The sequence below is a fragment of the Triticum urartu genome, chromosome 1A, assembly GCF_056163025.1.
Source record: "Triticum urartu cultivar PI428250 chromosome 1A, HENAU_Tu73, whole genome shotgun sequence".
NCBI lineage: Eukaryota > Viridiplantae > Streptophyta > Magnoliopsida > Poales > Poaceae > Triticum > Triticum urartu.
Window position 1 is genome coordinate 534,685,145 of NC_141873.1, and position 24,283 is coordinate 534,709,427.

Below are 24,283 nucleotides of genomic sequence, written 5' to 3' on the forward strand. Positions count from 1 at the left end.
CTCAATGATTACAACTCGATACTAAAACAAAGATGACTCTATGTGAATGCCTCCGTCGGTGTACCGGGATATGCAATGAACCAAGAGTGACATGTATGAAAGAATTATGAATGGTGGCTTTGCCACAAATACTATGACAACTAAATGATCATGCTAAGCAATATGACAATGATGAATGTGTCATGATGAACGGAATGATGGAAAGTTACATGACAATATATCTCGGAATGGCTATGGAAATGCCATAATAGGTAGGTATGGTGGCTGTTTTGAGGAAGATATAAGGATGTTTATGTGTGAAAGAGCGTATCATATCACGGGGTTTGGATGCACCGGCGAAGTTTGCGCCAACTCTCAATGTGAGAAAGGGCAATGCACGGTATCGAAGAGGCTAGAAAGGATGGAAGGGTGAGAGTGTGTATAATCCATGGACTCAACATTAGTCATAAAGAACTCACATACTTATTGCAAAAATCTACAAGTCATCAAAAACCTCGGCACTACGCGCATGCTCCTAGGGGGATAGATTGGCAGGAAAATAACATCGCTCGTCCCCGACCGCCACTCATAAGGAGGACAATCAAATAACACCTCATGTTTCAAATTTGTTACATAACGTTTACCATACGTGCATGCTACAGGGCTTGCAAACTTCAACACAAGCACTTCTAAAATTCACAACTACTCAACTAGCACGACTTTGATATTATTATCTCCATATCTCAAAACAATCATCAAGCATCAAACTTCTCTTAGTATTCAATACTCTATATGAAAGTTTTTACTAATCTTGAATACCTAGCATATTAGGATTTTAAGAAAATTACCATGCTATTAAGACTCTCAAAATAATCTAAGTGAAGCATGATAGTTCATCTATTTCTTCAAAATAAAACTACCACCATGCTCTAAAAGATATAAGTGAAGCACTAGAGCAAATGACAAACTACTCCGAAAGATACAAGTGAAGATCAATGAGTAGTCGAATAATTATGCAACTATGTGAAGACTCTCTAACATTTAATAATTTCAGATCTTTATACTTTATCCAAATAGCTAGAAAAACTAAATAAATTAAAATGACGCTCCAAGAAAAACACATATCATGTGGCGAATAAAAATATAGCTCCAAGTAAAGTTACCGATGAACGAAGACGAAAGAGGGGATGCCTTCCGGGGCATCCCCAAGCTTAGGCTCTTGGTTGTCCTTGAATATTACCTTGGGGTGCCTTGGTCATCCCCAATCTTAGGCTCTTGCCACTCCTTATTCCATAGTCCATCGAATCCTTACCCAAAACTTGAAAACTTCACAACACAAAACTTAACAGAAAACTCGTAAGCTCCGTTAGTATAAGAAAATAAATCACCACTTCAAGGTACTGTAATGAACTCACTCTTAATTCATATTGTTGTAATATCTACTGTATTCCAACTTATCTATGATTCATACCTTCCGATACTACTCATAGATTCATCAAAATAAGTAAACAACACATGAAAAACAGAATCTGTCAAAAACAGAACAGTCTGTAGTAATCTGGATCAAACGTATAATTCTGTAACTCATAAAATTCTCAAATAAATTGCTGTACCTGAGGAATTTATCTATTAATCATATGCAAAAATAATTAACTAAATAGCACTCTCCAAATAAAAATGGCAGCAATTCTCGTGAGCGCTAAAGTTTCTGTTTTTTTACAGCATGATCAACAAGACTTTCCCCACGTCTTCCCAAAGGTTCTACTTGGCACAAACACTAATTAAAAGCATAAAACCACATCTAAACAGAGGATAGATGAATTATTTATTACTAAACAGGAGCAAAAATCAAGGAATAAAAATAAAATTGGGTTGCCTCCCAACAAGCGTTATCGTTTAACGCCCCTAGCTAGGCATGATGATTGCAATGATGCTCACATAAAGGATAAGAATTGAAACATAAAGAGAGAATAAAGAATAATATGACTAGCACATTTAAGTCTAACCCACTTCCTATGCATAGGTATTTTGTGAGCAAACAACTTATGGGAACAATAATCAACTAGCATAGGAAGGCAAAACAAGCATAACTTTGAAACTTTAAGCACATAGAGAGGAAACTTGATATTATTGCAATTCCTACAAGCATATGTTCCTCCCTCATAATAATTTTCAGTAGCATCATGAATGAATTCAACAATATAACCAGCACTTAAAGCATTCTTTTCATGATCTACAAGCATATAAAATTTACTACTCTCCACACAAGCAAAATTCTTCTCATGAATAATAGTGGGAGCAAACTCAACAAAATAATTATCATGTGATGCATAATCCAATTGAAAAGTAAAATCATGATGACAATTTTCATGGTTATCATTATTCTTTATAGCATACAAGTCATCACAATAATCATCATAGATAGCAACTTTGTTCTCATAATCAATTGGAACCTCTTCCGGAATAGTGGATTCATCACAAATTAAAGTCATGACCACTCCAAATCCACTTTCATCAATATAATCATCATAAATAGGAGGCATGCTTTCATCATAATAAATTTGTTCATCAAAACTTGGGGGACAAAAAATATTATATTCATCAAACATAGCTTCCCCAAGCTTGTGGCTTTTCATATCATTAGCATCATGGATATTCAAGGAATTCGTACTAACAACATTGCAATCATGCTCATCATTCAAATATTTAGTGCCAAACATTTTATAGATTTCTTCTTCTAGCACTTGAGCACAATTATCCTTTCCATCATACTTACGAAAGATATTAAAAAGGTGAAGCGTATGAGACAAACTCAATTCCATTTTTATTGTTTTCTTTTATAGACTAAACTAGTGATAAAACAAGAAAATAAAGACTCAATTGCAAGATCTAAAGATATACCTTCAAGAACTCACCTCCCCGGCAACGGCGCCATAAAAGAGCTTGATGTCTACTACACAACCTTCTTCTTGTAGACGTTGTTGGGCCTCCAAGTGCAGAGGTATGTAGGACAGTAGCAAATTTCCCTCAAGTGGATGACCTAAGGTTTATCAATCGTGAGAGGCGTAGGATGAAGATGGTCTCTCTCAAGCAACCCTGCAACCAAATAACAAAGAGTCTCTTGTGTCCCCAACACACCCAATACAATGGTAAATTGTATAGGTGCACTAGTTCAGCGAAGAGATGGTGAAACAAGTGGTATATGGATAGTAGGTAAAGGTATTTGTAGTCTGAAATAATAAAAATAGCAAGGTAACGAATGATAAAAGTGAGCATAAACGGTATTGCAATGCTAGGAAACAAGGCCTAGGGTTCATACTTTCACTAGTGCAAGTCCTCTCAACAATAATAACATAATTGGATCACATAACTATCCCTCAACATGCAACAAAGAGTCACTCCAAAGTCACTAATAGCGGAGAACAAACGAAGATATTATGGTAGGGTACGAAACCACCTCAAAGTTATTCTTTCCAATCAATCCGTTGGGTTATTCCTATAGATGTCACAAACAGCCCTAAAGTTCGTACGAGAATAACACCTTAAGACACAAATCAACCAAAACCCTAATGTCACCTAGATACTCCAATGTCACCTCAAGTATCCGTGGGTATGATTATACGATATGCATCACACAGTCTCAGATTCATCTATTCAATCAACACATAGAACCTCAAAGAGTGCCCCAAAATTTCTACCGGAGAATCACGACGAAAACGTGTGCCAACCCCTATGCATAGGTTCATGGGCGGAACCCGCAAGTTGATCACCAAAACATACATCAAGTGAATCACATGATATCCCATTGTCACCACAGATATCCACGACAAGACATACATCAAGTGTTCTCAAATCTTTAAAGACTCAATCCGATAAGATAACTTCAAAGGGGAAACTCAATTCATTACAAGAGAGTAGAGGGGGGAGAAAACATCATAAGATCCAACTATAATTGCAAAGCTCACGATACATCAAGATCGTATCACCTCAAGAAAACGAGAGAGAGAGAGAGAGATCAAACACATAGCTACTGGTACATACCCTCAGCCCCGAGGGAGAACTACTCCCTCCTCGTCATGGAGAGCACCGGGATGATGAAGATGGCCACCGGAGAGGGATTCCCCCTCCGGCAGGGTGCCGGAACGGGTCTAGATTGGCTTTCGGTGGCTACGGAGGCTTCTGGCGGTGGAACTCCCGATCTATTGTGCCCCAGATGGTTTTAGGGTATATGGAGATATATAGGCGGAATAAGTATGTCAGGGGGGGGGCACGAGGGGCTCACAAGGGTGGAGGGCGCGCCCAAGGGGGTGGGTGCCCCCCTGCCTCGTGACCTCCTCGCAAATCCCCCGACGTGCACTCCAAGTCTTCTGGGCTTCTTTCCTTCCAAAAATGAGTTCCGTGAAGTTTCAGGTCAATTGGACTCCGTTTGATTTTCCTTTTCTTCGAAACCCTAAAACAGGGTAAAAAAAATAGAAACTGGCACTGGGCTCTGGGTTAATAGGTTAGTCCCAAAAATGATATAAAAGTGTATAATAAAGCCCATAAACATTCAAACAGTAGATAATATAGCATGGAGCAATCAAAAATTATATATACGTTGGAGACGTATCAACTACATGACACTTCACCATTGTTTGGGACTAGAGGGAGGCATTGGGAAGTAATAAGTAGATGATGGGTTGCTAGAGTGACAGAAGCTTAAACCCTACTGAGGGAGTCTTGGATTAGGGGGTATCCAGACAGCCGGATTATATCCTTTAGCCGGACTGTTGGACTATGAAGATACAAGATTGAAGACTTCGTCTCGTGTCCGGATGGGACTCTACTTGGCGTGGAAGGCAAGCTAGGCAATACGGATATGTATATCTCCTCCTTTGTAACCATCCTTGTGTAACCAATCCCCCTCCAGTGTCTATATAAACCGGAGGGTTTTAGTCTGTAGGACAACATACAATCATACCATAGGCTAGCTTCTAGGGTTTAGCCTCTCCGATCTCGTGGTAGATCAACTCTTGTAATACTCATATCATCAAGAATAAATCAAGCAGGACGTAGGGTTTTACCTCCATCAAGAGGGCCCGAACCTGGGTAAAACATCGTGTCCCCTGCCTCCTGTTACCATCCGCCTTAGACGCACAGTTTGGGACCCCCTACCCGAGATCCGCCGGTTTTGACACCGACATCGGTGCTTTCATTGAGAGTTCCTCTGTGACGTCGCCGTAAGGAAGGATGCCTCATCTCGTTGTTAAAAACAACATTACCGCCGGGGGAGCTCTGGCTGTCGGCCAAACTCTCCGGCTGGGCAGGTTCGTCATGACTGTCTGTTCGGCCGCTGCACCGACGATGACTTCTCGAGTCATCAAAAGCAGCCTTCACGTTGGCTCGGAATTCGCCGAGCAGATGGATCCAATGGAGCTCTCCTCCCCAAACGAGCTCTTGGATCGCATCGCCGCCTTGGGAGTCGCTATGGACTATGATCGGATTGGGCTTAAACCCGATCAAAGGGAGATTAACTCTCACCGGTCACCCATCATGTTGCGGTGGTGGAGGAACAATGCGGCGATCCTCCCTCTATCTTGAAGACTAAATATGTCCGAATTCCTGAGCTCTCTGAGCCGGATACCCGTTTACGGGAGGGCATCACCCAAACCCTGAACCTAGAGTCAGGCAGCGGGCCAGACTCATTGGGCAACATACCGGAATCCGAACTTCCAAGATCAGAAACCCCTCGGCCCCTGGGTCTCAGATCGGGTAGGGGTCCGGACTCAAATCCACCCACCCACCCAGACATAAACGATCTTTCCCACATTAGGCAAGAGCCCCATGAAACAGTACATCATTATTGGGCCAGATTCCTCCTCGTGATGAACAAGGTTAAGGACTGCCGCGAGGAAGACGCAGTCTCACTTTTCTGCAATAACTGCACGGACAAGGGAATCCTTAACGCCATAAGTCACCGTGACATATCACGCTTTGCCGACTTGGCGTCCATAGTATGAAAGTACTGTGCGATGGAAAGTGCCTGGAAAACCGAAACAAAATTTTGGGATAATCCGGCTCCGTATACGCACCTAGTCCGAGGTAAAAGGGTGCACTATCATAAGACACCTGAGTTCATTACAAAGAAGCAAAAACCCTCTACAAGGCACGGAACTGTATTAGAGGGATGGCTTAACGGACCCTGCAAAATTCATAGCACAGCGGATACAATACCAACGCACAGCCTTAGAGTATGTTGGATACTCCGGCAAGAGGCCAAAAGCGGTGAGGATCTTCTTATCCCAAATACCACAGAGCACCATCCCGTGGATAACAATACGGTGTTAACAGTCTTTGATACCTTCGCGTCAAATAATAGGCGCAAGCGAACACTCCACAGCATGGCCGAAATCTGCCACATAGCAGCAATAAATCCATGGAGTGAGACGGCTATTACCTTCAATGCCCGTGACGAACCTAAATTCCAAACAGCCCGAGCACCAGTCGCGCTGGTCCTCAATCCAATCGTGAACGACTTTTCACTCACCAAAGTACTCATGGACGGCGGCAGCGGATTAAACCTCATCTATGAGGAAACTCTTCAAAAAATGGAAATAGACTGGAACCGCATTGAGCAAAGTAGCACAACCTTCAGAGGAATCATACCTAGTCGGGAGGCACGATGCGCTGGGAAAATCACACTAGATGTGGTATTCGGTACGCCAGAGAACTATAGGTCCGAAGAAATTACATTTCAAGTGGCCCCGTTCAGCAGTGGATACCACGCCCTTTTAGGACGTGAGGCATTCACGATCTTCCAAGCCGTACCCCATTATGGGTATATGAAGCTCAAAATGCCCGGGCCCAACAGAATCACCACTCTCGCCAGTGATCCGGACACAGCACTCCGTGCCGAAAACAAAACAGCCGCACTGGCCCTCGAGGCATTATCTGAAGCCCTCTCGGCCGAGGAATTAACCACGCTACGCTACGCAGTGGACAGGGACGATGTGATACTCGACAAGAGATCCAAGTCCACCTCTTTTAAACCAGCGGATGAAATAGTCAAATTCCAAGTCCACCCAACGAACCCTACAAAAACAGCCTCCATCGGGACACAGTTAAACGCCGCCGTTGAAGCCGCACTATGAGAGTTCCTGCGCGAGAATTGGGACATATTCGTCTGGCATCCCTCAGACATGCCAGGAATCCCACGCAGGCTGGCCGAGCATAGCCTCAATATCCTAAAGGGATTCAAGCCGGTCAAGCAAGCTCTTCGGCGTTTCTCCGAACCTAAGAGACAGGCCATGGGAGAGGAACTAGCCAAGTTATTGGAGGCCGCATTCATCAGAGAAATAAAACACCCAGACTGGCTAGCAAACCTGGTGATGGTACCAAAGAAGGACAAATCCTGGCGCCTTTGTGTTGATTTCAAGGACCTCAATAAAGCTTGCCCAAAGGATCCCTTCCCCCTCCCCCGCATCGATCAAATTATTGATGCTACCGCAGGACACGAGTCATTGTGTTTCCTCGATGCATACTCTGGTTACCACCAAATCAAGATGGCGGAGTCCGACCAAGCCGCAACGGCATTCATCACACCATACGGTCCCTTCTGTTTCAACACAATGCCTTTTGGGCTCAAAAACGCCGGCGCAACATATCAGTGCATGATTCAGACATGTCTGGAGAAACAAATCGGCAAAATAGTAGAGGCATACATAGATGATGTGGTCGTCAAAACTAAACACGTCGACTCTTTGATAGACGACTTGAGGCTCACATTCGACAACATCCGAACATACGACATCAAGCTCAATCCGAAAAAATGCGTTTTCGGTGTACCAGCCGGAAAGCTCCTGGGTTTCATTGTCTCCAGTAGAGGTATTGAAGCTAATCCGGCCAAAATCCAAGCTTTGTCACAGTTGGCTACCCCAACAGACCTCAAACAAATCCAGAAGTTAACTGGATGTGTGGCGGCTCTAAGCCGCTTTATCTCCCGCTTAGGAGAAAAGGCATTACCCCTTTATCGCCTCCTTCGGCGCACCGAACACTTCGAGTGGACGGATGCTGCCACAGCCGGATTGGAAGAAATAAAAGCCATACTGGCAACCAACCCAATCCTGGCCGCGCCAAACATCGGCGAACCAACGCTATTATACATTGCGGCAACCCATCAAGTTGTAAGCGCAGTGCTCGTCGTCGAACGAGAAGCGGACGGACATAAATTCCCTCTTCAAAAGCCGGTATATTATGTATCCACCGTCCTCACTCCATGCAAATCACGGTACCCACATTATCAAAAGATAGCCTATGCGGTATTCATGGCATCCCGGAAACTGCGACACTACTTTCAAGAGTGTTCGATTACAGTAGCCTCGGAGGTGCCACTCAATGATATTATTAACAACCGCGATGCCACGGGACGGATTGCCAAATGGGCCATTGAGCTCCTCCCATTTGACATAACATACAAACCTCGGCGAGCCATTAAATCGCAAGTATTGGCCAACTTTGTCGCCGAATGGACGGAAGTCGAACTCCCTAAAGAGTACGGCGCATACTCCAATTGGATTATGCACTTCGATGGCTCCAAAATGCTGGCTGGACTGGGGGCTGGCGTCGTCCTGACGTCCCCAACCGGAGATACAGTTCAATACGTACTACAGATACTGTATACAGACTCCAACAATGCAGCCGAATATGAAGCCATGTTACATGGTCTTCGGATGGCAGTTTCCATGGGCATTCAGCGCCTGGAGGTGCGTGGGGATTCGAACCTCGCAATATCCCAAATAAATGGAGACTTTGATGCCAAGGATCCAAAGATGGTGGCCTATCGTAACGCCGTCCTAAAGATGTCAGCTCGGTTCGAGGGGCTCGAATTTCACCATGTGGCTCGGGAAAACAATCAGGCGACGGATATCCTCGCCCGCATCGGCGCAAAACGCGATGCGGTCCCCCCAATATCTTCTTAGAGAGGTTGTTTAAGCCATCCGTGGTATGGGAGGGGGACACCGGCAATATTAGTTTGGACCCGGCCACAACACTCGATACCGAACACTCTGACATAATCGGAGGCTCTGCCACCGAAACAACGCCTTCAGCCCACGTAATAATGGCCATCATAGCCCCATGGACAGAACCATTCCTGGCCTACCTAACTAGGCAGGAACTTTCGGAGGACCAAAATGAGGGACGCTGCATAGTGCGGCGATCTAAGGCCTACAGGGTCCATGAGGGAGAACTGTATAAAAAAAGCACCACCGGAGTCCTTCAAAGGTGCATCTCCGAAGAGGAAGGGCGGAACCTTTTGGCAGAAATTCACGCCGGACTCGGCGGTCACCATGCCATAGCCCGGGCTCTTGTAAGCAAGGCCTTCCATACAAGATTCTATTGGCCAGCCTCCCGGGCAGATGCACAGGACTTGGTCCAACGTTGCGCCGGTTGCCAGCTCTTTGCAAATCAAAGCCACATGCCACCCACCGCCCTCCAAACAATCCCCATTACGTGGCCCTTCGTGGTCTGGGGGCTTGACATGGTTGGACCCCTTAAAAGGGGAACCCACAAGAAAAAATACTTACTGGTCATGGTGGATAAATTCACCAAATGGATAGAGGCCAAACCTGTTAAAATAGTCGAATTCGGACCGGTGATAGACTTCATATCCGGGGTCGTACACCGTTATGGCGTCCCCCACAGCATCATCACTGACAACGACACGAACTTCACGGCCGATGAGGTAAAACTCTGGTGCAGCAAAATGGGCATCAAGCTCGATTACGCTTCAGTCTATCACCCACAAACCAGCGGCCAAGTTGAGCGAGCAAACGGTCTTATAATGAGTGGCATTAAACCCATATTAGTGCATTCCTTAACGGAGTCTAACACGCACTGGGTAGAGGAGCTCGACTCCGTACTCCGGGGGCTGCGAACCACGCCGAATCGTAGTACCGGATATACACCCTTCTTTATGGTGTACGGCGCAGAGGCAGTCTTGCCTGTGACATAATTCATGACTCACCTCGAGTGCGCATGTACGAAGAAAGAGAAGCCGAGCTCGATCGACAGGACAGTCTGGACACCCTGGAGGAGGAGCGCGACGTAGCAAAAGCCCGTTCCGCATTTTATCAGCAACAGGCTCGCAGATACCAAAGCAGAGAAGTATGGGCCAAAACTTATAACGTTGGCGAGCTAGTTCTACGCCTGCTGGATAAGAAAAAGAACAAGCTCGAGCCCAAATGGTAAGGTCCCTTCATTATTGACCAAGTTCTGACCGGTGGAGCGTACCGACTGCGGGATGCATCGACTAATCGACTCGAGCCAAACCCATGGAACGCGGCGAGGCTCCGAAGATTCTAGGCCTAGCGCCGGACTCTATGTTCGTCCCCTTCCTCTGTCCATTTTTTGCATATACATTATCTGTCTTGTTTTTCTTTCTTTCTTTCTTTTATTCTTTCTCTAGGCCTTCAAGGGCCAACTTGTGCCTCGCTTGCACATTATAGATGCGCTAGCCGCGCTCATCATACCTGGGGGCTTCTTTCACAGAAGCTTAATTATTTATCTGGGCCTCATGCCCCGCACATGTGTTATACTTCCGCATGTACCTTTTTCGCCATTATATGCATCGATATGACTTAAGTTTTGGCCAAGATGGGTTGCCTGGCTCTTGTATTTATGCCCTACATTCCCATTAATTCGGCTAGGGCATAAGGGGAGCACCTCTGCGATTGTTACTGCCGGGTCAGCCGGATGTGTACCTCAGACTGGGTGAAGCCGAAAGCTAGCGTTCTTAAGGGAATATACGGTCGGTGAACAAAAGATGATTTTTATTTTCCATACCCCCAGGTGTTTTTCCTGCGTTTCCTATCGCAGTCCGGACATGCACTTTAGGGCATGCGTACCCAGGGAAAGGAACCCTTAACGGAACTATTCTCCCTGGAAGATGTTTCTTACTACCCATGTAATATAACATAACTAGTTGGGCACTTGTCTGTTCAAGCACTAATGACCCCTACGCCTGGTCTCCACGCATACCCCGGTTCTTATATAACTAAGCGGGTATTTGGATACACTCCGGACTATTGGGTCCTGAGGTTGAAGCGAAAAGGTCCGCCATGACAAATGATCTACAATCCGGCTAGAAGGCATTATACATGTCACTTTAATTACATAGTCATGCAGACTGACTAAATTCCTCTTCTATACCATCCAACAGGCGGTCTAGCCTACAATCCTGTTGGGAATACTTTGCGGCTAATTCTACTTGGCCATAAACTAAGCTAACGGGAATCTCTTTCCCGTCGGGCCCCACAGGTCCGACCTCGGCCATGTGATTTGGGTCAGCCTTGGTATACCGCGTCTTCACCATGGCCCAGGCTTCCCTGGCACCTTGACGGCAGGCCGATATCTTCCATAATCGGAAGCACCGCCGTGCTCCCTTGAGCTTCTCTACAAGCTCTGCAATGCCTTCTGGCAAGGAGACGGATGGCCATAAGGCCTGGGCAACACCTTGCATCACCTGCCGAACTTGTTCGTGCAGATGTGAGAGCTCGGATAGAAGATCACCCGCAGACCCGGGCATTTCCTCCGCGGGATGACCCATCAGCATACCTATAGACATAACGCTCTTAGTCAGCTTCTTCGCCGAACTCCTTCAAAAGGATTCGTTCAAGCACTTACTGAAAATGCCGCGCTGAAGCCGCTTATTCTCCTCCTCGGAGTCTGCAAGCTGGGCTCGAACGTCTTTTAGTTCCACGCTCAGCTTGATATTGGCGTCTTGGAGATTGTTTTTCTCCCGCCTAACCTCAGTCAGCACGCGTTTTCCATCCTCTAGCTGTCGCACGACATGCTAGTCCTCCGGATTTTCTCCGGATTCATCTGCAACATCTATTGTTAGATCTGCAGCCACACCGCACACTATATGGTAACCATCATTCTTTAAAGTAGATGTTACCAGCGGGGGACCTTTTCGGTTCCTTCAATGCGGCTATAGCAGCCCGCAGTTGGGCATTGCATTCCTCCAGCTCCTGTGACAGCCGAGTATTCTTCTCTGTAAGAACCTGCACAATAAAGATGATCCTTAAATCAGTTCTGCTAACTGTTTCAAGTCTCAGGGGCTACTGATACATATAATCGCCAGATTTACTTACCTGTACATCCTTTACATACTGATCCGTGGCTCTGGCTAGACCATCTTGAGCAGCATGGAGGTACGCTTCTCCAAAATTGAAGGCATCAAATGCCTCTGGTGAGAAACAAGCATCGCGGAGTACGGCCCGGTTGCGCCTATGATTCATGGCGCTTTCCACTTCTGAATTTGTGGCGGATAACCTATCCGCATCCTCTGTAGGAGGATTATCCTGCGCCCGCCCCATATCGGCTTCCGCCTCTATGTCTGGTCCTGGCGCCCGACTGGTGGAAGCATGATTAGCAACATCGCCGGACATATTCCGGCGAGCGTTTTTTCTGTTAAAGAAACACGAGCGTCATTACATTTCGAGAAAGACGACAACCACAGAGCGGGGTTTTTGTTATACCTTTGCGCCGGCGTCTCCGTCCTGACCGCCTTCCTTTTTGGCCTACCCGGCCTCGGTGCCTCTTGTTGGCGAGTTGCTGCGGGTTCGGCAGGGCGTCCCGAATGCCTTCCCTGTAAAAACGCCATATTTATATGGTAGGTGAAGTGTCTAAAAGGGGATCCTAGTTTTTGGAGTTGGGATTTTTGGTTTTTCTTACGTGCGATGCAGGAATTAGTCCGGGATAGTCGGCCGTAATGGCCACCATGGCATCATCGCAGCTTAACTGATAGAACTGCCGGTCTATCAGCTCCACGAATATAACCGGATCTTCTTCAAGTCCGGAGTTGAGGGCCCGGTCAGGGTCCTATGGTTGTGGAGAAGGGCTGCTGACCTCCTTTATGGCTTTTCGCAGTTCCTACTGCAAAGTGGCAAGGTGAATACTTACGACAAAGAATGCGGGAAAAATGGGAGTAAGGAGATATAACTTACCCAGCTTGGAGGATTGTACATGGAGAATCCATCCCGTGGTTTGATGTGGATGAACTCCTCTTCCTCTCTCTTAAACAATTCGGACATAATTTTTGCTAAAGTGGCAGCATTGTCCGGACCCTTACGCCCGTAGCGGGTGGCATCATCCGCCCCGTTAAAACACCACAAGGGGTGCCCACGATATTGAAGTGGTTGCACTCCCCGCATTATGCAAATCAACATAACTTCGATTACTGTCAATCCTGATTGAGCCAGTGCTTTAATCCGGTTCATCAGATAGAGGACTTCTCCATTGTCTTCCACCTGGGGGCTCCGTGGGCGCCAACTTCGGCGCTTCTTCAGAGGAGCATTGCTGAACTCAGGAAGACCCCACCAAACAGGGTCCGAAATGGGAACGTCCTCCATATAAAACCATTCCGAAGGCCAGTCTTCGGACGACTTCTTCGGGGTACCGGACAGGTATCCGGTACCAGCGATGCGCCATATTTCGGCTCCGCCCACTTGATAAAGTGACCCCCTCTGTGTGCGAGGGACAAGGCAAAATAGCCTTTTCCACAGCTCGAAGTGAGCCTCGCAGCCCAGGAACAACTCGCAAAGAGCAACATAGCCGACGATATGTAGAATGGAGGCAGGGGTGAAATTGTGTAATTGGAGGCTATAGAACTCTAGGAGCCCGCGGAGGAACGGATGAATTGGAAATCCGAGTCCCCTTAATAAATAAGGAACAAGGCAGACCCGCTCCCCCATAGAGGGACTGTGAAAGCTCTCCACTTTCTCCCCGCCATTGTAGGTGGCAAGCCCGGCTCGAACGGACACCATGTATGCTGGAGGGAGAAATCCCTTAGTCTGCAGTTCGATTAATCGACTGTGTGGGACGGAACACCTCTCCCAATCACCGGGCTTAGGGCTACAGGGGCGGGAGGAGGAGCTACGGAGGGCGGACATGCTGGAATGGATCTTTCCGAAGCACGCTCTGATGGATTCTCACTGGGGGAGGATGGTGTGGATCGGATATGAGAATCCCCGTCCTTTTAATAGACAATTTATTTATCTGGCTAGGGGGCGAATGTAAAAACGCCCTGGCGCCTCGTATTCATTCGATGCGTGAAAAATAGCCATTATTGGGCACAGAAGCCAAGAGGTCCAAACATTTATGGGGCCAGACACTGCTTTACAAACGTTCAAAATATGGAGAAGAACCCGCCTTACAATGCTGAAGACAACACTGCGCGCCGGACTCGTCGTCATTGACGGTTCGGGGGCTACTGAGGGAGTCCTGGATTAGGGGGTATCCGGACAGCCGAATTATATCCTTTGGCCGGACTGTTGGACTATGAAGATACAAGATTGAAGACTTCGTCTCATATCCGGATGGGACTCTACTTGGAATGGAAGGCAAGCTAGGCAATACGGATATGTATATCTCCTCCTTTGTAACCGACCTTGTGTAACCCTAGCCCCCTCCGGTGTCTATATAAACTGGAGGGTTTTAGTCCGTAGGACAACATACAATCATACCATAGGCTAGCTTCTAGGGTTTAGCCTCTCCGATCTCGTGGTAGATCAACTCTTGTAATACTCATATCATCAAGAATAAATCAAGCAGGACGTAGGGTTTTACCTCCATCAAGAGGGCCCGAACCTGGGTAAAACATCGTGTCCCCTGCCTCATGTTACCATCCGCCTTAGACGCACAGTTCGGGACCCCCTACCCGAGATCCGCCGGTTTTGACACCGACACCTAGTTTATGCGTTGCTTCGTAAGGGGCTGATTTGGATCCATATGTTTCTTGCTATGGTTAGGTTTACCTTAATACTTCTGTTGTAGTTGCGGATGCTTGCAATAGGGGTTAATCATAAGTGGGATGCTTGTCCAAGTAAGGGCAGTACCCAAGCACCGGTCCACCCACATATCAAATTATCAAAGTACCGAACACGAATCATATGAACATGATGAAAACTAGCTTGACGATAATTCCCATGTGTTCTCGGGAGCACTTTCCTTCATATAAGAGTTTGTCCAGGCTTGTCCTTTGCTACAAAAAGGATTGGGCCATCTTGCTGCACCTTATTTACTTTTACTATTTGTTACCCGTTACCAATTACCTTATCACAAAACTATCTGTTACCGATAATTTCAGTGCTTGCTGAGAATACCTTGCTGAAAACCGCATATCATTTCCTTCTGCTCCTCGTTGGGTTCGACACTCTTACTTATTGAAAAGGCTACGATAGATCCCCGACACTTGTGGGTCATCACTTCTCCTAAAGTGATTTCCATAAAAGTGCCTTCCGTGGCCGAATCTAAAAGATTTCTAGAAGCAAAGTTCAATCCGGCCTAAAAAATTTGTATAATCATCCAAAGATTCAAACCATGTGTAGGGCAATTACGTATCATTAATTTCATCCTCTCCCAAGCTTGTGGAACATGTTCATGATCATGTTGCTTAAAATTCATAATATCGTTTCTAAGAGTGATGATCTTAGCGGGAGGAAAATACTTAGAGATAAAAGCATCTTTGCACTTATTCCATGAATCGATACTATTTTTAGGCAAAGACAAAAACCAAGTTTTAGCATGATCTCTAAGAGAAAATGGGAATAGCTTCAGTTTAACAATATACATATCCACATCTTTCTTCTTTGCATATCACACAAATCAACAAAGTTGTTTAGATGGGTAGCAGCATCATCACTAGGAAGGCTGGAAAACGGATCTTTCGTGACAAGATTCAACAAAGCAGCATTAATTTCACAAGATTCAGCATCAGTAAGAGGAGCAAACAGAGTGCTAATAAAATCATTATTGTTGGTATTGGAAAAATCACACAATTTAGTATTATCTTGAGCCATCGTGACAAGCAAACGATCCAACACACAAGCAAACAAGAAACAAGCAAAAAGAGACGAACTAGAAAAGAGAAGGGGAACGGAAAAAGAGGGCGAATAAAACGGCAAGGGTGAAGTGGGGGAGAGGAAAACGAGAGGCAAATGGAAAATAATTTAATGCGAGGGATAAGAGTTTGTGATGGGTACTTGGTATGTCTTGACTTGTGCGTAGACTCCCCGGCAACGGCGCAAGAAATCCTTCTTGCTACCTCTTGAGCACTGCGTTGGTTTTCCCTTGAAGAGGAAAGGGTGATGCAGCAAAGTAGCGTAAGTATTTCCCTTAGTTTTTGAGAACCAAGGTATCAATCCAGTAGGAGACCACACGCAAATCCCTCGTACCTACACAAACAAATCAGAACCTCGCAACCAACGCGATAAAGGGGTTGTCAATCCCTTCACGGTCACTTACGAGAGTGATATCTGATAGAGATGATAAGATAATATTTTTGGCATTTTTATGATAAAGATTAAAAGTAAAGATTGCAAAATAAAATAGATTGGAAACTTATATGATAAAAGATAGACTCGGGGGCCATAGGTTTCACTAGTGGCTTCTCTCAAGATAGCGTAAGTATTACAGTGGGTGAACAAATTACTACCGAGCAATAGATAGAAAAGCGAATAATTATGAGAATATCTAGGCATGGTCATGTATATAGGCATCACGTCTGTGACAAGTAGACCGACTCCTGTCTGCATCTACTATTATTACTCCACACATCGACCGCTATCCAGCATGCATCTAGAGTATTAAGTTCATACGAACAGAGTAATGCATTAGGTAAGATGACATGCTGTAGAGGGATAAACTCAAGCAATATGATATAAACCCCATCCTTTTATCCTCGATGGCAACAATACAATACGTGTTGTTTCCCTTTCTGTCACTGGGATCGAGCACCGCAAGATTGAACCCAATGCTAAGCACTTCTCCCATTAAAAGAAAGATCAATCTTGTAGGCCAAACCAAACTGATAATTCGAAGAGACTTGCAAAGATAACCAATCATACATAAAAGATTTTAGAGAAGAATCAAATATTGTTCATAGATAGACTTGATCATAAACCCACAATTCATCGGATCTCGACAAACACACCGCAAAAAGAGTTACATCGAATAGATCTCCAAGAAGATCGAGGAGAACATTGTATTGAGATCCAAAGAGAGAGAAGAAGCCATCTAGCTAATAACTATGGACCCGAAGGTCTGAAGTAAACTACTCACACATCAGCGGAGAGGCCATGGAGTTGATGTAGAGGCCCTCCGTGATCGATGCTCCCTCCGGCGCAGCTCCGGAAAAGGCCCCAAGATGGGATCTCTTGGGTACAGAAGGTTGCGGCGGTGGAAATAGGGTTTCGTGGTGCTCCTAGTTGTTTTAAGGGTATATGATTATATATAGGAGGAAGAAGTAGGTCGGTTGAGCCACGAGGGGGGAGGGCGCGTCTAGGGGGGTAGGCATGCCCCCCTGCCTCATGGACTCCTCACTTGTTTCTTGACGTCCACTCCAAGTCTCCTGGATTACGTTTGTTCCAAAAATAACTCTCCTGAAGGTTTCATTCCATTTGGATTCCATTTGATATTCTCTTTCTGCGAAACACTGAAATAGGCAAAAAAACAGCAATTTGCACTGGGCCTTGGGTTAGTAGGTTAGTCCCAAAAATAATATAAAAGTGTAAAATAAAGCCCATTAACATCCAAAACAGATAATATAATAGCATGGAACAGTCAAAATTATAGATACGTTGGAGACGTATCAATCAGTCATCATACATTCATTGCCGGCTCATCTTCATTACACAACACCGAATAGACCAAATTAATAAAAGTTCATACAACACTTATTCTCATAAAGCAAACATATAAATAGCTCTCTAGCTAAAGAATTTAAATGCAACAACAAATGCGATCAAGATCACAACTAAGGTAACAATTGATCCAACAACATAATGATACCAAGCCTCACCATGAATGGCATATTTTCTAATATTTCTAATCTTCGAGCGCATTTTCTCCAACCTGATCTTGTGATCATCGACGATATAGGGAACATGCAACTCCAATTCCATCTTCTCCCCTCAATTCTTTTCAATTTTTTCTTTCAAATACCCGTTTTCTCTTTCAACTGAATTTAACCTCTCGACAATAGGGTCAGTTGGAATTTCCGGTTCACATACCTCCTAGATAAAAATATCTATGTCAACTTGATGGGCATAATTTTTCATAAACACGAACGCAACAAAATAGTTATAAAAGAAAATATACCACATCTGAATCATAACCTAGACGAGGGCCGGCGGGGACGGATATCAAAACCATGGCACTATGAATAACAAACAACGTACGGGTAAGATAATTATACAAGTAACTATATATCTAAATCACACAAACATGATTTTTTATATATAAAAAAGATAAGAACAAGAGGTCTCACCCCACAAGGTGGTGCCGGCCACAAGACGGTGCGGACGATCGACAGTGGTTAGGACGGAGACGGGAAGGCACTAAGTAAACCACACCTACATATGCAAACTAAGAGTTATTTTGAGATCAAATTGCATATAAACAAATAAACTACCACATATAATTCCTCCCAAATTACTAAAACACACAAATTAATCACTATATAAAGCATTGCAAGAGCTAATCTAGCATGAGAGATGAAAGGACAAAGTTGCTTACCTTTGTGATCACTTGAATGGATGGGGGCCTTCAAATCTTGACAAAATTTGGGCAAAATGTGTGATGAGCTCGAGAGGAAGAGGGGAAGAACAGAGAGGAGAGGGGAAAGGGGAAAAACAGAGCGAGCTCGGGTGGACGAAGGGTTTATATAGGAGGACCTTTAGTACCGGTTCGTGGCACGAACCGGTACTAAAGGTGCTGGAGGGGCCCCAGACTGACAACATCCTGCCACCACTCTCTTTAGTACCGGTTCGTGGCACGAACCGGTGCTAAAGATTCACCAAGAACCGGTACTAATGGTAGCGGCCTTGCTAGTCGTTGGAACCGACACTAATAGTCACATTAGTGCCGGCTCAATTACAAACCGGTACTAATGTGCTTCACATTAGGCTGTTTTTCTACTAGTGCATGTTCCTCTAACTATGAGATTATGCAACTCCCAAATACCGGAGGAACACCTTGTGTGCTATCAAACGTCACAACGTAACTGGGTGATTATAAAGATGCTCTACAGGTGTCTCCGATGGTGTTTGTTGAGTTGGCATAGATCAAGATTAGGATTTGTCACTCCGTGTATCGGAGAGGTATCTCTGGGACCTCTCGGTAATGCTCATCACTATAAGCCTTGCAAGCAATGTGACTAATGAGTTAGTTGCGGGATGATGCATTACGAACGAGTAAAGAGACTTTTCGGTAACGAGATTGAACTAGGTATGATGATACCGACAATCAAATCTCGGGCAAGTAACATACCGATGACAAAGGGAACAACGTATGTTGTTATGAGGTTTGACCGATAAAGATCTTCGTAGAATATCTAGGATCCAATATGAGCATCCAGGTTCCGCTATTGGTTACTGACCGGAGATGTGTCTCGGTCATGTCTACATAGTTCTCGAACCCGTAGGGTCCGCACGCTTAATGTTCGATGACGATTTGTATTATGAGTTATGTGATTTGATGTACCGAAGTTTGTTCGGAGTCCCGGATAAGATCGCGGACATGAAGAGGAGTCTCGAAATGGTCGATAGGTAAAGATTCATATATTGGAAGGCTATATTCGGACACCTGAAGTGTTCCGGGTGATACCGGGTCACCGGAAGGGGTTCCGGGCAAACCATGGCAAAGATATGGGCTTAATGGGCCAAGTAAGGGAACGCACCAGCCCACAAGGGGCTGGTGCGCCTCCTATAGGGCCAGCAATGTGGGGAGAAAGGAAAAGGAGAGGAGGAAAAGGAAAGTATGAAGTAGGACTCCTACTTCCTTCCCCTCCCCCCTCCTTCCTTTCCCGTTGTCCAAATATGGTAAGGGAAGCCGAATTGGACTAGGGGCCCAAGTAGGATTCCTCCTACTTGGGCGCACCCTAGGCTGCCTCCCTCCCTCTCCCTCCTTTATATACGCAGGGAGGGCACCCCTAGAACACACATCAATTGTTCCTAACCGTGTGCGGCGCCCCCTCCACAGTTAACACCTCGGTCATATCGTAGTAGTGCTTACGCGAAGCCCTGCGCCGGTAACATCATCATCACCGTCACCATGTCGTCGTGTTGACGAAACTCTCCCTCGGCCTCAACTGGATCAAGAGTTCAAGGGACGTTACCGAGCTGAACATGTGCAGATCGTGGAGGTGTCATGCGTTCGGTACTTGGATCAGTTGGATCCCAAAGACGTTCGACTACATCAACCGCGTTACTAAACGCTTGCACTTTCGGTCTATGAGGGTACATGGACACACTCTCGCTGCTCGTTGCTATGCTTCTCCTAGATAGATTTTGCGTGATCGTAGGAATTTTTTTGAAATACTACATTCCCCAACACCTCTCTCTTCCACTAAATCCCATGAAGGCCCATTAACCCCCCGGGGGGTTCCGGTAACCCCCGGTACTCCGGAAAATGCCCGGACCTATTCGAAACCTTTCCGGTGTCCAAACATAACCTTCCAATATATCAATATTCATGTATCGACCATTTCGAGACTCCTCGTCATGTCCGTGATCACATCCGGGACTCTGAACAACCTTCGGTACATCAAATCACATAACTCACAATACATATCGTCATCGAACGTTAAGCGTGCGGACCCTACGGGTTCGAGAACTATGTAGACATGACTGAGACTCATCTTCGGTCAATAACCAATAGCGGAACCTGGATGCTCATATTGGTTCCTACATATTCTATGAAGATCTTTATCGGTCAAACCGCATAACAACGTACGTTGTTCCCTTTGTCATCGATATGTTACTTGCCCGAGATTCGATCGTCGGTATCATCATACCTAGTTCAATCTCGTTACCGGCAAGTCTCTTTACTCGTTCCGTAATGCAACATCCCATAACTAACTCATTAGTCGCATTGCTGGCAAGGCTTATAGTGGTGTGCATTACCGAGAGGGCCCAGAGATACCTCTCCGATACTCGGAGTGTCAAATCCTAATCTCGATCTATGCCAACTCAACAAACACCATCGGAGACACATGTAGAGCATATTTATAGTCACCCAGTTACGTTGTGCCGGGGTTTCTGATCCACGGGTACCTATGGGACCGGCGGTCCGGGTCCCTTTTGGTTCGGCGGGGGGCGGAGGTTGCGCAAAGAGCAGATCGAGGCGAAGCACGCGGGCGGTTGGTCGTGCGAGGAGTAAATCGAGGCGAAGCACGCGAGCGATTTACCCAGGTTCGGGCCGCACGGATGCGTAAAACCCTACTCCTGCTTTGTGGATTGGTATTGATTTCTAGCTCGGGAGCGAGATCGAGCGTGAGTGTGTGGAATTGCTGAACCCCTCTCTACGTTTCCCCGGGCCTCCTTTTATATGCTCAAGGGGTTACCGACATAGGGCAACGGAGGGCAAAAGTGGAAAAGGGTGCCGTGGGTAGGCACAGCTAGGTGCTGTAGTAGGCACAGCTAGCTGCTACAGTGTTATCATACCTAACCTTGACGGCAGGGGACAAGGGCATTAAATGCCCGTCTGTGTCGCCTAGACAGCACCGAAAGGGACCGCTAGGGACGCCACCGTCTTGCCACGATGGTTGTCTTGTCAGCGCCTGCGTGCCACCGCACGCCCCTAGCTGCACAGCCTCCTGCCACGTGCGCTTGGGAGGGGCCCCGGAGCGACACGTGGGTGGATGTGCTGGAGCGCGGGCGTGGAGTGGGGGCTTGCCGCGGCAAGCGCCTCGCCGCGGCCGCCGACTCGTCGCTTCCGGGAGCTTGTCGCTCACCGGGCCTTGCCGGGGCGCGTAGCGCGCCGCGGCAAGTTCCTTGGAGTGCCTTGGATGGCCTTCCCGGCAAGCGCCTCTTGCCGAGGCCTTGGGACGCTTCTGATGGTCTTCCCGGCAAGCTCCTCTTGCCAGGGTCTTGCCTTCTTCTCGGCAAGCTCCTCTTGCCGGGGTCTTGTCTTGAGTACTTTGTTCTTGAATGGTCTTCAAAGGGACCACGGAGGATCTTGGCGGTGACCTGGCAGGCCTTGCCGCGGGACGCTGCGACTGCCCGTGCACAAGTTCGGGGTACTAAGAGTACCTCTACTTTAGTACACCGACAGGAGCCCCCGGGCCTGGGCCAGACACGGTGCCGAGCGCTGTTGGGTCAGGCCCAAAACAGTGCACGGGCACGCGCGGCCTAGGTCACGCCGCACGTCCCTCCGCTTCCAACGCGCACGCCCGGAACGGCACGCGTCAAACGCGGCGTCGTGGGTGACGTGGGCGGCGCGGGCGCGCGGGGCTGAGCCCCGCGAGCGCGCGTCAAGCCATGATGAAGGGGAACGTCCCACGCCCTCTTCTCCAAGCGGAGATATGCGTGGGGGCGTGGCGCATTTACTGGACGGGGCCGGCTTCTTGAACTCCCCGGGGGCGTCTCCTTGGGCGGCTGGCGTAGGGAGGCCGCGGAAGGGGAAGAGGGCTGGCGACAAGGCCGTCAGGTCGGAGTACGAGGGCGTGGTGCCCTCGACAGCGTGCTGACGTCTTGCCGCCCCTCCTTCGCACCCTTCTCCCGGCGTCGCCATCACCGTTCGGCCCCCGGTATGTTCTCTTGGTGTCTTCTAGCACCTGTAGCTCGCCTTGGCGCCCCTTTCCCCTTTTCGCCTCCTTAACCTACCTTCTGAAGAGAGGGACAGGGAAGGGATGACGGGCACCTTATCTTTTTAATTGTAAGCCTTCGGGCCTTAGCTGTATCTAAAACTTGTAATCCTCTCTTTCATGTTTTTCATCCTCTATGGACTATACCTGTATGGGATGTTTTTTAATGAAAAGGGGATGTTTGCCGGGTTATTTGCCTCGCGGGTTGAACCCACGCCAAGGAACAACTCCTTAGTATCCCTCGGACAGACATTCCCGGCAACAGGCCCTGCCGCCTTCCCACGTCGCTTCGACCGCTCTCACGCCTTTGACGGAGGCGGGAACGAGGTGGGTGCGGCCTCCTCGTTTCATCCCTTTGCTATCGCGGCTATGACCAAACTTGGCCCCGGGAACGCGCTCCAGGGCCTAGAGTCGGGGGAGCACGACAGTTTACGGGAAGAAACGCGGTTTCACATTCCCCAGTCCATAAGAGGATGCATGAAGAGGGATGGAAAACTTATCTGATATCGCAGCCCCCGGCAACTCTAGCTTGCCGGGGGTGACATCTTGGCATTCGCAGCCCCCGGCGTTCTTGCCGGGGCCCAGGTGCCGGCGCGCCCTTCTTCTCCTTTTCGTCTCCAGGTGGTCTGGCCAGGACGTGCGAGCCCTGCGAACGAAGGAAAAGCAAAGGGACGGACACTCGACCTCTAAGCTAGGGGTTAGCCGCTGTTAGGGACTATCGACCCTAACCAAGGACGAGACTTAGACTCAACCTAGCATGCATGCTATAGCCCCCGGGGTATGCAGCGCTTCATTTTCTGGTGCTCAGGGTCTGCGCCTGGCTCTGTACAGAGGATTACATGCAACAGCGGCAAGACTCGTACAGAAGGGTGGTTGCCGGACGGGGTCTGACAACCGCGCCTTACGGGTAAAACTTATGAAGATGCTCGATGTTCCAGGAGTTGCTCACTGGAATGCCATCTTCGGTCTCAAGGCGGACAGCGCCAGGCCTTGTGACTCGTTTCACCCGGTAAGGGCCTTACCACTTCGGCATCAACTTGTTGGAATTCTTGGCCGACTGAACGCGCCGAAGAACAAGGTCGCCTTCCTCGAGACTCCTGGCATTGACTCTACGGCTGTGGTAGCGGCGCAGAGCTTGCTGGTAGCGAGCAGCTCGCACAGCAGCCTGGAGACGATCTTCCTCAAGGAGCAGCGCGTCATCTTGCCGCAGCCGCTCTTGCTCAAGCTCATCGTAAGCGAGCACTCGAGGTGACCCGTATACGAGTTCCGTGGGGGTAACTGCCTCTGCTCCATAGACTAGAGCAAAGGGTGTCTGTCCAGTGGCTCGATTTGGCGTCGTTCTGATCGACCAAAGAACCACCGGTAGCTCCTCGATCCAGTTTCTTCCGCACTTGCGTAGCCTATCGAAAGTTTTGGTCTTGAGCCCGCGCAGCACCTCAGCATTTGCCCTCTCCGCTTGACCGTTGCTCCTTGGGTGAGCAACAGAAGCGAAGCAGACTTTGGCGCCGAGATCTTGGATGTACTGCATGAAGGCGTGGCTCGTGAACTGTGTGCCGTTGTCGGTGATTATCCGGTTAGGGATCCCGAAGCGGCAAACAATCGACCTGAAGAACTTGACGGCTGACTGTGCGGTCACCTTCCTCACTGGTTCCACTTCCGGCCACTTTTTGAACTTGTCGA